This window comes from Lupinus angustifolius, chromosome LG01 (genome assembly GCF_001865875.1).
Source record: "Lupinus angustifolius cultivar Tanjil chromosome LG01, LupAngTanjil_v1.0, whole genome shotgun sequence".
NCBI lineage: Eukaryota > Viridiplantae > Streptophyta > Magnoliopsida > Fabales > Fabaceae > Lupinus > Lupinus angustifolius.
In genome coordinates, this window is record NC_032009.1 from 7,057,492 (window position 1) to 7,064,242 (window position 6,751).

Here is a 6,751-nt window from a genome sequence, read left to right on the forward strand (position 1 = left end):
GAATTTTTGTAACCATTATTCCATTTGTTCAGGAAAATGATAGTGTAGTTGATCGTTGGTGTCAGTCATTGTTTAACTAGAGATGATTGCATATTGTTATATCACTTTCCATAAATTTACTGAGTTCTTATCATCATCATTATAGAATTAAATTCAAGTAGGGACATGAAATGCAGAACGAGAACGGTGGTCTGTTGGATAAGGATATGAAACGCATAAGGTGTTCCCTCTGTTAAGGATAATGGTTTATGGAATGAAGCGTAGGAGGTTGTGGGTTTGGGTCTCACCATAACAAAAATGAGTTATAAGGTAATTTGATGGTTAGAGAGAAGAAATGGACGGTGGAGTGAAGGAGGTTGAAAGGGGTGGAATGAAGGTGGTTGATGTTCGAATCTCATCCACAATAAATACTAACATACTAATCTTTGTTGATAAAAAACGGAGAAGGAGAAAATTTTCCAACTTTATATATTAATGTTTGTATTTTATTTTTGTAAGACTTACCTCATTAAATTTTATCATATTAACCTAATATTAAAAACATGATTAAAGTAAGAGGTGACTCATAAACCTTATTCGTTTAGATTTAGGTCATGAAGAGTGAGCTTCAATGTAAAATGTAGAAGATAGACTAGATTGATATTTAGATCATTTGGCTGATATCTTAATATACATTAACTAATCAACGATTATAAGTTACTTTTTAATAACTTTATACTAAAACTTACTTTTTATGTAGCACTTCCTATACATTCTTTTATTTGATCATTATAAATGGAGGGTAAAACTCTTTCTATCAAGTACTAATATTGTCACATTAAACTTTAGACCTCTAATTAAGCAATTAAAATTTATCCCAACTAAACACATGTCATAATGAGCCTACCCCAAGTAAGAATGAGATCTTCTGACTTAATTGGTGTACCAAATTAATTAAAATGTATCATTTAATTAAATAGAAAAGTCATAAATGAAGAATTATATTACTTGGTGTAATTTGATTGGATGGAGACAGAGAGAGATAAAGTTTTTGAGGACAGGTGATCTGGTTCCCCCAAGTAAACCTAAACTAAATCAGATCAAATATTGTCTTAGAAGACTACAAGAAAGTTTACTTAAGTTTACTTTATCGTATTAAGAAAATTGACTCACTATTGAGCTTTGGACAAAGATTAGTTGTTTCATAACTTTATCCATATTCCTATCTTGACTATTTCATATATAAAATGATATATAATTTTATTTTATAGCTTTAATATCCCTACTCATAATCCTCTTTTTTCTTACCTACACGTCAATATTTGAATGGCTTGGATAGGAATAAATAGAAAATAATGGGACAACTGATACTATTTATTGAGCTTTTCAAATTATATGTGGGAACAAAACTTACAAACTTTATTGGACCGGCCTATACACCATTGAACTATCTAAATTACTAGTTATAGGGGTAGTTCCCCAATTGAACTAAAACGAATAAGAAAAAAGAAAGAAAGCTGGGATTGGATGAAGAAAAGTGCAAATGGATAACTTTTTGAGGTAAAAAGAATTTAAAGTCCCCACAATGCTATCCGAGCATATATATAATCTAATAACGCATTAGCAAGTTTGCACAATAAGGGAGATATGTCTTTTAGCATTTGTTCTTTTGGCTATTATCATTAAAATGATAGGGTTGTGGCAATGGCATCATGTAAATGTGATATAAACAATAGAGTCAGATCTCAGTGGAATTGCTGAATGGCAGACATTGAGGCTATGAGCTTTGAGCAAATTCTGTGCTAGTTGATTCTGATTTGTGGATAAGGCAAACAAAAGAAGTTGCACTACTTTATAAGTGGTGCAAATTAGATGGTTGTCCGGGGTCTGGGCCAACAAAATATTAACATATGTGTGATATATGAATGAGTAAAATATTAACACAAAAAAATATGTATTGGCATAGTAAGTTTTGTACATTATTACTATATTATTTACTATTTGTATTTAAATATCGACTTTAAAATATAAGTAATACAAATAAATAATTAATAATATATTATCTTCGTATATATCTTTATATTAGTAGTGTATATATATTACAATCTAAAATATATTTAGTTTATATAAATTATTATGTGAAATAAGTTAATAATAAAAATAGTTTATAAATAAAATATAATGATGAAAAAACTATTTATTATACAACGATGACATATACAGTTTTTTTAGTACATCAGAAATGAATAAAAACAAAACTAGGAAAAAAGATCTATGTCAATGATTACAGTCGTGCCAGCAAGAGCAAACTCCCAATACAATAGCCTTGAATCTGATTGTGCACCAATCTTTACCATAAAGTCAATCAAAGAGTTAGTCTCCCTTGGCATGAAACTAATATGGACCACCCATATTTGAGCAAGCAACAAACAAATTCATTTTACCACATCAGAAGACTTCTAGAATATGGCCGCAAGACTATCTATAATAATTTGCACCACCTCCAAAAAGTCGCACTCAATCACATAGAACGAAAGCCTCTCTCCTAGGCCATGAGAAGGCCTTGCTCCACCACCATACACTTTACTCCGAAAGTAGAGCCAATCCCAAAACAAGAAGAAAACCCCAATTGTTAGAGTCCTTCATGATTGTGAATCACACCAATTCCATCCATAGTGCTTATCAAAATTTAGCTTCACTTGCCCAATCATTGATAAAACTCACTAAAAAGTAGAAATATTGTCATTTGTCTCGTTCGAACCTGCCATATTATACCAGTCTTTAATATCTTAGTCTAAAGAATCCAAGCCCACGAAATGCCTGACATGGACAATCTACCATTGGGGGAGGTTAGAGTTAGCCATCAACTAGTTCATGGAAGACTTAGAACTCCAAAAAGATCAATCAACAAAACCCAAGCGTTGCCACAAAAGTACCGAATTTGAGCAATCCCTGAAAGTATGAAGGAGATCCTCATCAAAATTGTTACATCGTGAGAAAATTGGAGTAGATGTCAACATGCATTTGAAGCGAAGCACGTTAATAGGAAGACAGTCATGAACAACAAGCCAACACATGAATCTCACTTTTTCCGAGACATGTAAGCTCCACACCCACCTCCACACATAAAGTAAATGTTGTTACCGTAACTTGCAACAATTATAAATGCCATGAAATAATACTTACTGGCTGAGTCACGACCATGTCGCTCTCTTTAAGATGTTTCGTGGTACTGTCCAAAATGTGCAAGCAGACTATCAACCACGTCGTCCCCAGGATAAAACAGCCCATATCTCTGTTATCGAATTCTTACTGCATTGTAAGAACTGATCTCGAATACACCCACCACAATATGGCTACCAGTGCCAATTCTCGAAATTCCCACAATATGGCTAACAATGCCAATTCTCGAAATACCCACAATATGGCTACCCGTGCCAATTCTCTAAATACCCACAATATGGCTACCCGTCCCAATTCTCTAAATACCTACAATATGGCTACCCGTGCCAATTCTCTTCCCACGATATTGACTACCTGGGTCAGTTCTCAATTGCCCATAATTTGGCTACCCGTGCCAATTCTTTTCCCTCAATACTGACTACTAGTGTTAGTTCTCGAAATTCCCACAATTTGGCTGTGTGTGCCAATTCTTAGTGCCACGGAAAAAAAGGGGGAGAAGTTTGCCGGAAATGTATCGACGAAAAATATGAGGGAGAAAGAAAAAGTTGAATGAAAACACATTCAACTTGGGGCAAGTTATAATGAGGGGAGAAAACCTCTATTTATAACATGAGATTTTTTCTATGTTCATCATCTCTCCAATGTGGGACTTGAGATTTGTTTTTTTTCCTTCAAAACTTTTCTATGTGGGACTTGAGAATTTTTTAGATTTCACACCCAAAAGTTCTCACTAATGGTTTTCAACAAACCATGTTCCAAGAGTAAAGGGTCCTCTTCACTACAAGCTTTTAGCCATCTATAAACTGAACTTGTGGTATAGCTTCTTGACCCATGATTATCCCAAACCCAACCAACTTCAGAGGAAGTAATAGGTGGATTTTCCAAGGCAATGATCGTATGCATAATTTCATTGGGGAGGGGAGTGTACAAACACTACAACAGATTTTGTATTTAGTGGAGGTTTTTTGTGGAGGTTATTGAAATCTCGACAAATAAATCAAACAGGGCGGGCTGTGCAATTAACTAAATATACAGTGGGTTTTTTTATTTAATTAGTAGAGGTTTTCAACCTCCACTATCAATTTCCCAGTACAAAACCTAAATCCTTCATTCTTTCCCATTATTTTCCATTCTGCTACGTTGAGGCTCTCTTGCACACATATGTTCTCTTTCACATAGAGGTTCTCGTCCACATTAAGGTTACAATCTTTTCCATTCATTTTGATTTCTTTGTGTTTGTGCTCTTCCATTTGTCAACAAGTGGGGTTTTTTATTTAATTAGTAGAGGTTTTCAACCTCCACTATCAATTTCCCAGTACAAAACCTAAATCCTTCATTCTTTCCCATTATTTTCCATTCTTCTACGTTGAGGCTCTCTTGCACACATATGTTCTCTTTCACATAGAGGTTCTCGTCCACACTAAGGTTACAATCTTTTCCATTCATTTCGATTTCTTTGTGTTTGTGCTCTTCCATTCGTCAACAACAGGTTAGCATTATAAACAAGTGAAATTATTAGGGATTAGGGTTTTCTGTTTGTTTTGATTTTTTTGGTTGATTATGTTTGTTTTGAATTTTCTCTGTTTTTGGTTGATTGTGTTTGTTGTGAAACTTTGTTCCTTGCTTTCAATATTTTAGAGTAGAACATGTAGTAGAAATGCTGTGATTTCACTTGTTGTGCCTTTGATTATATGTTCATTTGATAGTTCATTTAATAAGCTTATGGTCACTTACTATTACATTTGAAGGTTGTGCTAATTTCTTATCACATTTTTAATTATGTTACTTTAAAATAGAAGTGTCAAGCTTTGTTTATTCGTTTGATATGTTTTTCGAAGAGATCTATGAAGCGTGTTTTCACTTATCATTTTCTTTTTCATAAATCTGGATCTTTTGGTAGCAACTAGAGTGTTTTGTTCTACTCTTGAAAATAATTATCTTAACATGCTTTTCAACCAAAAGGATTACTCGATCTTGATTAAGGTTAAAAAAATAGCTTAATCTCAATCACTGAACCCCACTTGTTTTGATAATTCATGTAGTAACTTTGAAAAAAATAGCTCTTCCATTATGTGTTTCCTTCTTATGATTTCCTTCAACACTTGTTTGGAAATCTCCATAAATATTACATGATTTTCATTATTGTTTGAGAGTGAGGAAGAAGGAATAGAACGTGCTTCTTGGCAAATCAAAATTGATGTGAAGAGATTGATAAAGCATAACATCGTCCATCAAATTGCCATAGGAACATGCTTCGTACAGCTTATAATGGTTTTCAAAAGGAATATTAACTTGGCCATTACAATAGACACAAGTAGTAGTAGTGAATTTGTCTAGTATCATTCTGAAAATTGGTTCGTTTGCTCATAGCAGCAATGTTAGAAATTGTCCCTGCTGAACCCATTCATGAAATCTATTTTGAGCAAGGAGAAACATCTACATGTAGAGAAGAAACAACACCACATGAACATGTTAACTTGGCCATTACAATAGACACAAGTAGTAGTAGTAATAATGGTTTTTTAGTTATTGCATATCAAAGTTTGTTGCTTTGTATAGCTTGAGTGCATATAAAGAGAATTACGAACGTGAACAAAGGATTTGTGTTATTGCAAGCTTCACATTTGTTGCATAATGGCTTTTTTTAATCAAGCACAGTGTATTGCCACACCCCGAAGGATTAGGTCCACTTTTTACGGGCGTAAGAAATGAAATTTCAGAATTTTTTTTTATGTCAAAATGATCGAACAGTAATTCCTTTTGACTGTAACTTTGTTTTATCTGATCTCAATATCAGTGTTTTTTATGGATTGCTATTTCGAGTATTTCTCCCATCGGGGGTCGTTCTCAATATGATTTATCTGAAAACACACCTGGAAACAATATAGATGTGTACTTACGTCCCCTAGTAGAGGAGTTGAAAGAGCTATGGAATGATGGTGTGGAAACTTTTGATTCTTCATCAAACGAAACTTTTAGAATGCGGGCAGCTCTTATGTGGACAATTAGTGATTTTCTTGGTTTAGGCATTTTACCTGGTTGGAACACGCATACGGGATTAGCTTGTCCTACTTGTAACTTTGATGCGGAACCTTGTCGTCTTCCTCATAGTAGTAAGTGGTGTTTTATGGGTCATCGTCGCTTTCTAAGTAGAAATCACAGATTTAGATTGATTCGTGCTCGCTTTGATGGAAGCACTGAGGAACAAAATCCACCATCAAAATTATCAGGATCTGATATTCTTAGACAGGTGGAAAATATTAATGTTACATTTGGGTAAGGAGCAAAGCGGAATGGTACTGGAAAAAGATCTAGAGAAGAACCTAAACAATGGAATAAAAGAAGCATATTCTTTGAACTTCCATATTGGGAGTTTAATTTGTTGCGACATTGTCTAGATTTTATGCATATTGAAAAAAATATTTTTGACAATATCATATATACTTTGCTCCATGATAGGTCTAAATCAAAAGACAATCTTAAAGCCCAAAAATATTTGAGAGAAATGGGCATAGGGTCTAATCTTTGGCCGGATGATAATGATAGATATAACCTTGCTTTGTTTTCACTAACCCGTGACAACAAGAAG